The sequence below is a fragment of the Panthera uncia genome, assembly GCF_023721935.1.
Source record: "Panthera uncia isolate 11264 chromosome A1 unlocalized genomic scaffold, Puncia_PCG_1.0 HiC_scaffold_17, whole genome shotgun sequence".
NCBI lineage: Eukaryota > Metazoa > Chordata > Mammalia > Carnivora > Felidae > Panthera > Panthera uncia.
Window position 1 is genome coordinate 34,817,612 of NW_026057577.1, and position 13,804 is coordinate 34,831,415.

General features: G+C 40.8%; 1 protein-coding gene across 5 annotated transcripts in view; it reads left to right on the forward strand.

The window, feature by feature from the left end:
• Positions 1 to 13,804, forward strand: part of ARHGAP26 (Rho GTPase activating protein 26) — a 424,192-nt gene that overhangs the window by 147,497 nt on the left and 262,891 nt on the right. The window lies entirely within an intron of this gene.

Genomic DNA, 13,804 nt, shown 5'->3' on the forward strand with positions numbered 1-13,804 from the left:
TATATATGTACCATATGTATATATACACAAGCAAAATTAGAGAATGACTTCACTTGTGGAATTTAATATACAGAACAGATGAACATAAGGGAAGGGAAGCAAAAATAATATAAAAACAAGGAGGGGGACAAAACATAAGAGACTCTTAAATACGGAGAACAGAGGGTTACTGGATGGGTTGTGGGTGGGGGCATGGGCTAAATGGGCAAGGGGCATTAAGGAGGACACTTGTTGGGATGAGCACTGGGTGTTACATAGGGGATGAATCACTGGATTCTACTCCTGAAATCATTATTGCACTATATGCTAACTAACTGGCATGTAAATTTAAAAAAACCAACCAACCAAACAAACAAACAAAAAAACACTACACCTTCTAGGCCTTTGCCCCAGATCTACATAGTCTGACTCTATGGGAGAGGGACTCTGAAATCCACTTTTGGAACAAGCTCTTCATTTGTCCTTTATTTTTACTCATAATTAGTACATTAAACACCATGCATATCACAGTACAGTTTTTTCACAGTGTATAAAAATGGTTCCTTACTAGAAATACTGTAACAAGGAACAATAGTGAAATAAAACAGAAAACCAGAAAACTCAAGCTCCTTTACCGAGGAGCTTTATTCTTACCCCTAGAGAGGAGAATATAGCTAGATGACCAGGAAAAAAGCAACCACAACAACCACAGTAAAACTCACTTTTTAAGTTCAAGATGGAGGAGGGGTGAGGGAACTAGCAGTAAGAGAACATTTTCTGGAAGTTGAACGCCATTCATACATGTCTCCTGTAATCCTCACGATAGTCCAAGGAGGACTGTGCTCCATTAATCCCTGTTACTGATGGGAAATCTGCGGTTTAGAGGTGTGAGTCTTCACCAAGGCTCAGGAGGGATTTGAACTGATGTGTATTGGAGCTCACTGCAGGGCACCTTGCCTCAAAACTGAGGGTATTTTAGAAATGCTTTCCAGTGATAAGCCCAGTGCTGTCAGTACTTGGGTTTCAGAGACCCTGCTGTGTGTTCAACTTCCTGGCTGTGCAATCTGAGAAGTGCTTTCTCACTGTAATCACTTGCACGTGGCATCATAAACAAATGGATGAACTCAACTTGCAAATTAGCTTCTGTTCTTATACTTACTACCTTGTGACCTTCAGAAAATCCTCACATGGCTAATACTTTAAATAGGCAATGCAGATAGCACAGGCTGGACACATGCACACAGGTGTTCCATGAGTGCTATGTTTTTTTTGGTATACCTCTTCTCCCTTTTAAGATGACATTCGTTTCTCTTTATTGCGGGAGACTAACATGAGTAAGAAATCATAGTGACAATGCCATTTATCGATTAATTTCATTGGATCATAATACAATGCTGTCAGTTTGCTCGTCCTCAAATTCTGATGAAAAGGGGTTAGTCTCTGACATTTGTCTTAAAGGAAGCTGTATTGTGACTCTGACTCATGAATAAGCTTGAAATCAAATTAACTGTTAATTCAGAGCTATAGGATTTAGAACTATAGTTCTTGAACTGTATGTTAGAGATTGTCTATAAACCGAATACATTTCAGAAATCTGCTTTTAATTCTTTTATCTAATTGTTTTTCCTTTGGTATTTCAACTAGGCCTATAGTCTCTTCTCAGTATCTTAGAACCTTCTATATTGACTTCATATAGTTACATAATTCTACATAATTACATCTTATCTATCCCTTATTCTCTAGTGCCTGCCTCTGATGCTGTTTTTCAGAACTAGTTTTCAGACCCAAGAGTTTGTTGAGGACCCTTGACTATTCTGAGTAAATATTTCACAGGCTGATACTAGTTTCTCATGTCTTTGGCTTTCCTTTGTAAGGGTTTTATTGTTACCAACACTGAGAAGTTACTGTTAGTAGAAATTCTTGAGTCTTTCTTCAGTTATGAAGTGAAATCTGCTTAGATCAAGATATTATGTCTGTTAAATCAATGTGATACTGCTTTGATTTTTCCCTTCTGGTGGTGTTTTAAAGTTGAATTTCAGGACTCATTAAGACTGTAATAGGACTTTAAATGAGTGTGTAGCACTTGGAGTAGTTGTAGGCTATTACCACAACATGGTACAAAGAGGAGTATTTTCTTACTTTCTTAGAAGATAGTTACTGTGAGTTGAATCGTGTACTTCCCAATTCACATGTGGAAGTTCTAATTCCCGGTATCTAAAAATTAAAATTATTTGGAAATAGGGTCTTTACAGGGGTAATCAAATTAAAGTGAGGTCATTAGGGTGGGCCCTAATCCCCTATGACTGATGTCCTTATAAAAAGGAGTAATTTGGACAGTGAGACAGATAGGCACACAGGGAGAAAACCATGCAAACATGAAGGCAGAGATAAGGGGCGATGTGTCTTCAAGGCAAGGAATGGCAAAGGTTGGCCAGGAAACACCGGAAGCTAGTAGAGAGGCATGGAGAGGATTCTCCTTCACATACCTCGGAAGGAACCCCGCTAACTACTTGCTCTTGAACTTGACAGCCTCTAAACGTATGAGAGGCTGGATTTCTTGTTGGGGTGTAACCCAATTTGTGGTACTTTGTTACAGCAGTCCGAGCAAATGAACACAGTATTGAATAGGGAGGACCTCCCTCAAGCAGCAGCAGCAGCAGCAGCAGCAGCAGCAGCAGCAGCAGCAGCAGCAATATCCCTGACAGCCTTTTAGATGGATGGCCCAACACGTACTTGTTGAATAATCTGACTGGCAAGGAGCCTCACTTCACAAACAGCATATTGACATAAATTATCTTCCTTGTTTTGGCTATTCTTGAAGGTAGCCTAAGCTTTTGTGAGCTTTACAAAAATCATTCTTTCTTATATCACAATAAAGAAGCCTTGTTTGGTTTACCTTGCCATAGCACCGAGTACTTGAAGGTTTATATTTTATATTGCTTGATCGAACAAAGACTAGATTTATCACTTTTCCCCCTTAAATTGTGTCAGCTCTTTTTGAGGGAGTTCAGTGTAAAGTCCCTGGGTAGAAACAGGATTCCATCTAAAAGTAGCTGTTACTAATACTTGCCAATCGACGCCTCACTTTAGTCACTTTGAATAATTGACTCCACCATGCAGCATCCTATTGCAGTTAATAAGCAAAAGTAGAGAAAATATTTGTTCAAACTAAAGGATCATGGTGGCAGTCTTCTCCCAGCATCCCTGGATTTGTTTATTTTTAAGAAATTTCTCGCAGATGTGACACATGGATATTTTCTCCCATATGTTTTCCAGGAGGAGCCACTAAACCATATGGAAAATAATAGAAACAAAAGTCTTCATTGTGATGTACTCAATCAGTGTAGTCTCTTGAGGGGCGTTGTTTATACTTGGGGAAAGGAAACGATTAGAATGCTTTATTTTTTCCAGGACTAGCTGACTCCAACAGGAGTTAATATGTTTGAAAACATTATGTAGGGTACTAAGTGCCCCATTCCCGCTATTGACATGGGGGCCAAGACGAGCTTAGTCCTTGCCTTCACAGAGCTTACCTTTGATTGTAGAATGGGCACACACAAACACACACACATACACACTTACTCACGCAAGTACAGGTATAAACTGGGGTGTCGAGTGTTCCAACAAACTTGGAGGACCAGAAAGCTGTAGAAAAATGTAACAAACACAGGGACTTAATCCCTCTGTTCTTACAGAGATTGATGGCATGACTAGAATATTCTGAATCCATTCCTTATCTCCTTCCCTCCTTCCCTCCTTCCCTCCTTCCCTCCCTCCCTCATTTATTAAGCACTACTATATGCTGGAGAATTTACTGACTGTGAAGTTAGTTGACTGAGGCACTCTGAATCTAATGGACTTTCCTTTTTAAAAGCCATCACCTGATTTTTCTTCCAAACCAAACCTGAAGCCCTCCTTTTGCAAGCTTTCACAAATAAGGTGAAGAAAGACCTCTTTTCTCTGTCCATTACCAACCTGGCATGCCATACCCATTATCAACTCTGCCGTCTTCCCACTGTATGTACTGGGTATTTGAACAGTGTATGAGCTTTTCATGGTAATGCTTGGGTGGTTGTTTAATTAGGTAAGTTCTATATACCTCTTTTCAAGTCTCAATTTGAGTGTCTGTAATTTCCTTACTGCATCATTTCATACAGCTCTAATACAGTACTATGTGCTTGTGGTTGTTTATTTTGTTTCTTAAGGAAAATGCAATTTTTGAGCTAGATCATTTTGTTCTTTGGGACTTTGGTGAACTATTGTGTGTGAGACTACAGGAGCTTAATCACGTTAGTTGCTGTTTAAATTAAAACGTGAGCACGTACTTACATAATGTGCTTTTAATATAGGTAGGATGAAACAAATTCCATGAAAATAAAAGGTTGGTTAAAGTAAGAATAGTGGAGGCTTAGAAGATTTATGTATGGAAGGTCTGAAAAATGTACCCACGCCCTCTAATCAGTTACCACCCTTATTTCAAGGATGTTTTTATGGCAGGGTGCATGATGCAGGTAAAAGATGCATGGAGCCTTCACTTTCAATTTAGGGCCTCCCCCTTAACTAGCTCTGTGACTGCACGAGGTCTTGGGCTACATCTTAAGATGGGGTGAGTCATACTTCCCTTGAAGGCTTCTTGTGAAGATGGAATGCAGTGATACTCCTTCCTGATGCTGTCCTGTGTCAGAGAAAGTTGTGCTTTTGGATTTTTTTTCTCCCCCCCCCAAACCTGGGAATTCATTGTTCTTAGGTTGAACCTTTACTTTGGAGGATGTTTATTGGAGCTTGTTTTTTCCATTTTGATGTTGTTTCTTTTCTTACAGTGTCATGATTTTTCAAGTCCTCTATAAAGTAAGAGTGAATGCAGATGCGTTCAATGTATATGTGCAAAGGGGCTGGTGGGGGAAGATTCCTTTTTCAAATTATGTATGTGTTAACCTGTTACTTCTATATATTTCCTATAAAAGATAAACCGTTTTTATGCCTTTCCCTACAGTTTCTTATCTCAAAAGGGAACCTATCCTAAGGTTAAATAGTACTTTTGCTTCTAATTTCGTATGTGTCATGTGTGCCTGAACTCGTTTGCATGTCTTGGTGAGGTTGCATGAATAAGATGGTGCATGTTTTCCTAAAAGGATCATATTATGTAACAGACTTGCTACAGTGTTAAGCCTCTAGATGGCAGTTTTGTATATTTATTAGTAACTATTAAGAAGGTCCATTTGAAAATTAGCTGTCCTATATACATCGACAATTAGGAGTCAGCGGTGTGTGTGTGTGTGTGTGTGTGTGTGTGTGTGTGTGCGCGCGCGCACGCACGCACGCACATGCGAGCGCTATAGAAGAAATGATGTGACTTACTCCTTAAAGGAGAGGTTTTCTAAATGACTCATTCTTTGGAAATCCTTCCTCCCACCCTTTTGTGATGGATCATTTCATACCCACTTCCCTGCAAAAGCAGGCATGCTCAGTCCAACCTCTGTTAAAACATTACATTTTACCTTGCTTTCTAAATGAAAAATGTCAGGCCCTTTGCTTCAGGGACGGCTTATTTGAGGATGATGAAGAAAACAGGTTGGTGATTTGGGCTGTCTGTCCGGTGTTTGCTGAGCCCCAGGCAGATCCGCTTTCCCTTCTTGGTGCAGTGTGCCTTTATCTTTTCCAACAGATGAACCTCTTTTTCCTGGTTTCAGATTTCCCCTCCCCTCCCCTCCCCTCCTCATCCCTTGTTTGAAATAATATTTGATTTTTGCCTTCCTGGTGGTTGGATTAGAGTGCTGGTCTCAGTACCACTGACATTTCAGAGAGGAAATGGCTTTTCCTTCCTCAGAGGGTGTTCTCCTCTAACTTCCATGACTTGGGTGGAGGTAGACTGGAGGGAAATATTGTGCTTTCTGGATTGCTTCTTGGCCATTCTGTAAAGTAAACTAGTTGAGAAGTTCTTGGAGTCTTTAAAACTGAGGCAGTTTGAACTTGCCATCGAGTGATCTTACTCATCTTCCTTTTTGTACACGAAGAGAGTGTTTACTGTTTGATTCTGGCTTAAGTAAGAACGGGTTGTGGTGGTTCATGGATTTTATGAAGGGAGACTGGGGCAACCTTATTTCTAGTCTTGGGTGTACTGAAATTTGATGTTTTACTAATGGTGAATGCCAGTTCATTAGCCAACTTCTAAATATAAAGTGAGTTTGGTTTTTTAAAAATCTAAACCAGAATGTTGCTGTTAAATAAATCTAAGGAGAGGAAAGAACTCAATCAGTAAATTCCACTTACTTACATTTCTATTCACTATGAACAAGAATAGTAAAACTGAAAAATTGGTAAACGAAGTAATAAATTTTTTGAATTAGAATGTTTTTTCAATTTGTTATCAATAGTGGTAACAAGTATTTTCGTTCTCCCTGAGTCTTATTCATTGTGACAATTAATAATGCTTTCTTCTGCTGGGTGTTAACATTTGCTTATGCCTATGTTACCTAGCATCATGGCTGGCCCGTAATAGGTAATCAGTATCTGTTTCTTTGGGACCATGGAGTTTAATGTGCCAAAGATTTCTTTCTTTGGGCTTCCTGATGTTACAACCACTCTCCCTTAAAATAAAAAAGTAGGGAGCACCTGGGTGGCTCAGTCAGTTGAGCATTTGACTTTGGCTCAGGTCATGATGTCGCAGTCCATGAGTTCGAGCCCTGCATCCAGGTTTGTGCTGATAGCTTGGAGCCTAGAGCCTGCTTCGGATTCTGTGACTCCCTCTCTGTCTCTCTGCCCCTCCCCCGCTGGTTCTCTGTCTCAAAAATAAATAATAAAAACATAAAAAAAATAAAAAAGTAGGAAATTATCTGATATGATTGGCAGTATTTACTCTTGAGAGTAAATATTATTACTGCTATGACGCTAATTATTTTAGGATCTTTCCTCTGAAGAGGCCAGTGCTATAGGCTGTACTAGGTTATAATTCATTCATTATTGAAAGGATCTGATCGTATCTAAATTGATGAGAAGCCTGCTTCCGAAAACTTGGTCGGGTGTGTGTGTGTGTGTGTGTGTGTGTGTGTGTGTTACCCCTCTTTCCTTTCCTGCGCTTAAGGAGCTGGTTACCATGGATCCCAGGGCACATACACTGCATACACATGGAGGCAATATAGTACTGTGGTTATACATGGGTTTGCCTTGAGAGTCAGCAGGTTGAGGCTTTGTCACTTACTGGTGGTGTGACATTTTACAATATTTTGAGTCTCAATTTTTTAAAGAGGTATAATGATAATACCTACTTCATATAGTTGTTATTATGAAGGACAAATGATAACGCAAGTGAAGTCTTTAGTACAGGACTTGGCCCTTGGTAAATACTCGGTACATATCAGCCACAGTTAATGGGCCCCCAGTTTGCAACTTCTGGTTTCTTTCTAACTTTTTCTGTTTCTTCCTATAACCTGCTCAGGTTGTGGTGGTGTATTCTTTTCACACAGAAGGATCTGTAGTGCACAAGAACTTTCAGTGGGTCATTAGTGAATTTACAGTTGTGCAGATTCATAACTTTTTATCGCTAAATAGATGAATGTTGCCCTCCAGGGATGACACAGGGTACTGAGTATTGGGAAGAAGAGGAAGTAGCCCATGTTTCTCCTTTTTTTTTTTTTTTTTTAAGTTTATTTATTTTTAGAGAGGGATAGCATGTGCAAAGCGCACGAGCTGGGGAGGGACAGAAAGAGAAGGAGAGAGAGAATCCCAAACAGGCTCTGCACTGACAGTGTGTAGCCTGATACGGGGCTCAAACTTACAGCACCCTTATTTCATGACCTGAGCTGAGATCAATACTTAACTGAGACACCCAGGTGCCCCTGTTTGTTCTTTTTTTTTTTTTTTTTTTTTTGAAGATCTGGAGATGCTCTGTTGAATTTGTGAGATGAATCAAGAATACAGAAACACATTGTTGTTGGTTCTAGTGCATGAGATGACTTTATATTATGCCATGATAACCTGGGGTGAAGCTCAGGGACAGAGGCAGAGGAAGTCAGACATAGACACTAGAAGTTGCAGATTGGTGGTCCACAGACATGTTTGGTTTGGTTTGAGTACTGTTTGAGGCAACATTTTGAAGCTGGAAAAATCTGTTAATATTGATCCCCCTTCCCATGTGCCAGCTGTTGATAGAGCTGAATGGTGGATGCCTCATTTATTTTTTTTAAATCTTTTTCATGTTTGTTTATTTTGAGAGAGAGACAAAGTATGAGTGGGGGAGGGGCAGAGAGCAAGGGAGACAAAGAATGTGAAGCAGGGTCCAGGCTCTGAGCTGTCAGCACAGAGCCCCATGCAAGGCTTGAACCCATGAACTGTGAGATCATGACCTAAGCCAAAGTCAGAGGCTTAATTGACCGAAATATTTAGGTGCCCGGGGGGATGCCTCCTTTAGGTGACGCTTGTGCTCTTTACTTTGCTGCAGTCTCCACCATGCCCCGCTGTTTCACTGTGATGACAGGTGACAGCTGCCACTTTGCATTGCACTGTTATCTTTCCCACAGAAGGGAAATATTTCCTTTGTTCCTTTGATTCTATCAAAAAAGTAAATGTGCAAAAGAAAAAAAAAAGGGCTGCATGTTACGAGGAAAGTGAGACTGAGCCTGTTTTCCCTGGGGCAGTAAATACTTTTTTATTCAATTTCACTCCCTTTTGCCTACTTGCCTGTTGGCTATAGACATTTGAGTGTGTAATTTTATGGACAAGAAAGAAATGTCATTCTCTAAGGTTATTTGGCATGACTTTGGTCGTATCTTTGTGTCAATGAAGATGTACTGAACCTTAAACCCGTGTAATGGTTCAGGAATGGTTGGGGCCTGTTTTCCCAGTGGCATGTGAGAAGCAGTGTGTTTTCACCTGTGGATGGCAGCCTATTTTTCCAAGCCTTCACCAGTCCCTGTCGTCCTGTCTAAGCATAGAGGCTTCAAACACAGGCTGAGGGAATGTGTGTTTCTGTGGGTGCCACAGCCCTTCTTTCACTCTGAACTTGACTTATACATGAGTCTTGTTGTGTGGATGCAAGCTGGGGGATGAGTTCTTGCCAACAGAATACTTAGAGTCTTAGGAATGGGTAACCCCTAGATCTTTGGAGGTTGATTTAGAAAGAACAGTACTATTAGATTCTGCGTGTGTTTGTTTCAGTGGGGTGGAGTTAGTAACAGCATTTCCTTGTCCAGTAGGAAGTAGGGGAATTGCCAAGCCCCTGAGATCACTATTGTTGACTCAGATTCAGGAATCAGATTAGAGCAGGAAAGCTGTTGAGTGGCCCTGGAATCAGGGCTGGTTGAGTTTCTGCTTGCTCTCTGCTGGTGAGGAGGCTGTGAGCTAACATGAGTGGTCCCACCTCCTGGATGTGGCAGTAAAGGGTGTCCTGTTCTCCATGGGCTCTTTCTGGAGGCCAGAATTGAAGGGGATATGGTGCTGGGGCACAGTTTGCCCTATGACAGATGAGTAACCATTTTCTGCATCTCCTCCCCAGTCGTGTGACAGGTGGAGTGCCAGCTTAGAAAAAATTGCAGATACTTGTTCACAGTTCTCAAGCTGATAAAGATAGAGCACTAACCAAGGATTTATTCAGAGTGAAAATGAGGTGCCATATCTTAAGTAATATTTTAGGATTGCGCTGTAGAAAGGATTGCAGGTCCTTTGTTACTTCTCCCAACTAGGGAGCAGAAGGAGCTCCTTGGCACATTTTCTAGAATTTGCTAAAGACCCCTTCTTTGTCCTTATCAATTATATGACATTAATCCCAAAAGGGGGAAGCAGGCCACTTTGATGCTTTTACTCTGGAGGAAAAAGGAAATGGCCATGATGTCAGAGCCTGTGTGTCACTGCAGCCCCTGGCCTGGCTGGCTTTGTGGTAGAGGTGTGATTTTCAGTGCTGTGTGTGAGTTTTTTAGGGGTGGGGTCCTGTGTAGCAGAAGCACCTGTGGCTGGTTTCTTTTCCTTTTTTAAACTATATACATACACCTGCCCTTCTCCCTCTGTAATTTTGACCCTTGTGCGCACTTGACATCTTTTTCGCTCCACTCCCCACCTCCATTTAGCCCAGTTATAACAACTAATTTTTGGAGCATTTACCGTGTGTCTGACACTTTGAAATGCTTTATGAATATTTCACTTCGCCTTCACAACAACCGGATGAAGTAGATACTTTTTAAATCTACATTGTAAAGACTAGCATAGAGTAGTTCAGTTAGTTGTCCGCTAGGTGCTTATATCGGTATGAAGCACCACAGTCAGGGGAAGCGAGCCTAAGTTAGTAATGACAAATACTCTTTCTTTGGTATTTAAAACCTTTTTTTTTTTTAATTGAGTTGTAATCACAGTAAGATGCACAGATCTTAATTCTATATCTTTATAACTCCCCACCCAACATCCTTACCTATGTAACCACCCAGATCAAGTTACAGAACATAGCAGTCACCTCGGAAGGTTTCTTTCCAGTGTGCTCCTACCTTTCCCCCAAGATGAAATCACTGTTCTGAATTCTGTCACCATAGATGACTTTCACTAGTGTTCGAACATCATATCAATGGAATCATACCGTTAGTAGTCTTTTGTGTTTGGATTGTTTCATTGTTATGTGTATAAGGTTCATTCATTTTGTTGAGTGTACCTAGTGGTTGTTCTTTTTTATTGTTGTGTGGTGTTCGCTTGTTTAAACATAAACAATTGACTTTTCCTAGATGGATATTTGAATTTTTTGTTGTTGTAAAACTTGACCATTATGAATAAAACTGAGTTCTTGAGTGTGTCTTTTGGTAGACATATATGCACTCCTTTATCTTGGATATATAAGTAGAGGTAGAAATGCTAGGTCATAGAGCAGGTGTATGTTTAGTATTAGTGGATAATGCCAGAAAGGTTTTATCGATTTTCTCTCTAGCAGTGTATGAGAGTTGTAGTGGCTTTGCATTCTTGCCACTACTTGGTATTGGTGGTCTTCTGAATGCTCTCCATCTGTTATATTTCATTGTGGTTTCAGTTGCATTTCCTCGAAGAGACATCATGTTGGGCCCTATTTCTTACACTTGTTGGCCTTTTTTTTTTTTTTTTTTTTTTTTTTCCTTAAAGACCTCTTTTTGTGGTTTTTTTTTTTTTTTTTTTTTGGTCTTTTTTTTTTTTTTTTTTTGTCCTTCCTGAAGTGCCTCTTCAAGTCTTTTATCCATTTTATTAATTGGGTTCATTTTTTCTTATTTGTTGGCATTCTTTACATATTTTGGTTAAGAGTCTCACTGAAGATACAAACCACAAACATCTTCTCTTTCTCTGTAGTTTGCCTTTTCACTCTTTTAATGTTACCTTTTTATAATGAAAATTATTCATTTTGGTGAAGTTGAGGTGTCTCATTTTTTTTCTCCTTTACGATTAGTGCTTTTTGTGTTCTTTAAAAGGAAGTCCTCACCTTTCCATCTCTTGAGAATGTTAAGGCATAAAAAAATGTGGAGAACCACTGCTGTAGAAAGTGAGCCACCGTCACACTGGCCACCATCATATTCTTGTTTTGGATTGGCTGTTTGAGTGGTATTCTAGTGGTGATCATATTTATGAGATCCTTTAGGTTTTACAGAGCCCTTTATTGTTTGATATTATTTGATGCCATGCAGGAGCTCACTCTGATGCTTAAGGAAGGGCCTAGTCCTTTTTGATGACAGAGGACTTGGTTGGTCAATATTAGCTCACTGTGGCCTAGGGCACCTTCACATTTGCTGTGGTCTTGTGTGCAAGGAAGAAGCAGCAGACTGCTGGGTTCAGATCCTGGTTCTGGGACTGTGGACAAAGTACTTAACCTTTTTGACCCTTGGTTTTTTCATCTGCCCTGTGGGATAATGAGAGTATACCTTCCTTATGATGTAGTTGCCAAGATTAAATGAATTTATATATACATACATACATATATCTATGTATATATATGTATGTATATATATGGTTCTTAGCACAGCATCTGACATGTCCTCCTAGGATATTTATTATTGTCGTTTTTATTCTGTTACGTGATAATGTCACGATTCTTTGTAGAGCTAGAAAGAGCTCTTCAGTTCTCGTCCATTGTTTTACGTTTTCCCTTCCTCATTGCATATCCCAGTCTGGAATTCTCTTTTTCCTTCCTCCTCTCCCCTTTGTTAGGAAAAGCCAGTGCTTTTCACATGTGAACTAAGCTGATGCCCCTAGAAAAGTGTGCTGTCGCACAGGACGGACACAGAAAGTATAGGATTATAGAGAGTTGTGCTCATTTTGTTTTGTTTTGAGGCATGATGGCTCGTAGGGACATAGGGAAGGCAAATATGCAAAGAAACTTACTGCTTGATTCCAACATAAAGTTGACCCTTTCACCTTGGTTCTTGGAAATTCACACTTAAGAGATTTGTTTACCTGTGGTTTAAATTGTAACTGAGGAAAAGAAAGTTGGAGCCAAAGGGGTGTTTTCTAGATGTCTAGAAAGGATAGTACTGTGATCCAGATGTACATACATGAGACTGGGAGAAAATAAACTGAACTTGGGATGGATGATAGGATTGGAACTAAGTGTGTTAAATCCACTTTATTCAGTTCTGTACTGCCCCCCCCCCTCCATAAAGGGGAACAACACCACATGTGGAAAAGAACTCACATTTTGATATTTCTTCTTGAAGTGAAAACAAATCCTGTTGACTTTCCTGGTTACTAGGGCCAAGTGGCCTCTGAGTTTGTCTGAACTTCCTCTTTGTGGCTCTGGGTGGGTATCTCACACCGTGTGCCATGAAGTTGATGTGACATCCGCAAGGCCCCTGAAATCTTGGTATGCTAGGCCACTGCCATGGTCTCACTATTTGCTGGTGAGCACCTAGCAGGAAATGAACCAGAGACACATTGGCTGCTTGACCCTAGCATATACCAGAGGGTGTCTTTGTTCTTTTAGTGTGGGGGGACAGGAAGGAAAGGGGGGACCTGTGGGCAGCCCAGGGTAGTGGGCCTCAGACCTCACTGTGCAGCAGGATCACCTGGGAAGTTGGTTGAAATCCATGTTCCCAGCCCCAGCCCAGAAATTCAGATTCAGGAAGGTGGTTTTGGGTTGGGAATCTCCATTTTAAGGGAACACCTGATTCTGAAGCTGGTGGTCTAGGCACAACACTTTGAGCAACACTCAAAGTTCCAGATCTAGGAGCTTGAGAGCTCTGCAATGGACTGCAGCTTTGTATTCTTTTTATCTCTAAGCTATTGAAGCCTTTTGCTCGAGGTGGAAGAGTAGAATCAATCTGCCCACAAGCCAAGGATCGGCTCTGTGGAGCCGTGGGCTTCCAGTAAGACCCAGATGCCCATGGGTGTGGCACAGTGCATAGGCTGATGGTGGGAGATGTGCACTTGGGTCTGAGAATGAGAATTTCTGAGAAGAGGAGGTAGGGCCCCGGCAGGGGCTGGTGGAGAGAGACCTTACTATATATTCGAAGTCCCCTTTGTGTTAGGGTGGCATTGCCCAGAATGGCCTTCACAGGAAGGGAATTAGTGTTCTCATGCTCAACGAATCCACTCATGCACCCGCTTACTCAGCTACCACCACTTTTGTCCACCTACCCCTCCACACACAAAACGTGCACACACATTCACACCCCACCCCTGGATTCGCAATCCCCATGTACTTACATGCTCACATCTTTGGAACATTTTTTCCTTAGGGGATGTTGAGGGATGATGAATGAAAAGAGGCAAATGTGATATTTGAAATACGTTCAACATAAATAGACCTAGCATATTCATTGGAACTTTGGAAATAAAGCAGTGATATAATGGATCAGAATGAATAGACTCATGCTGTTGAGGATATGGCCAGGCC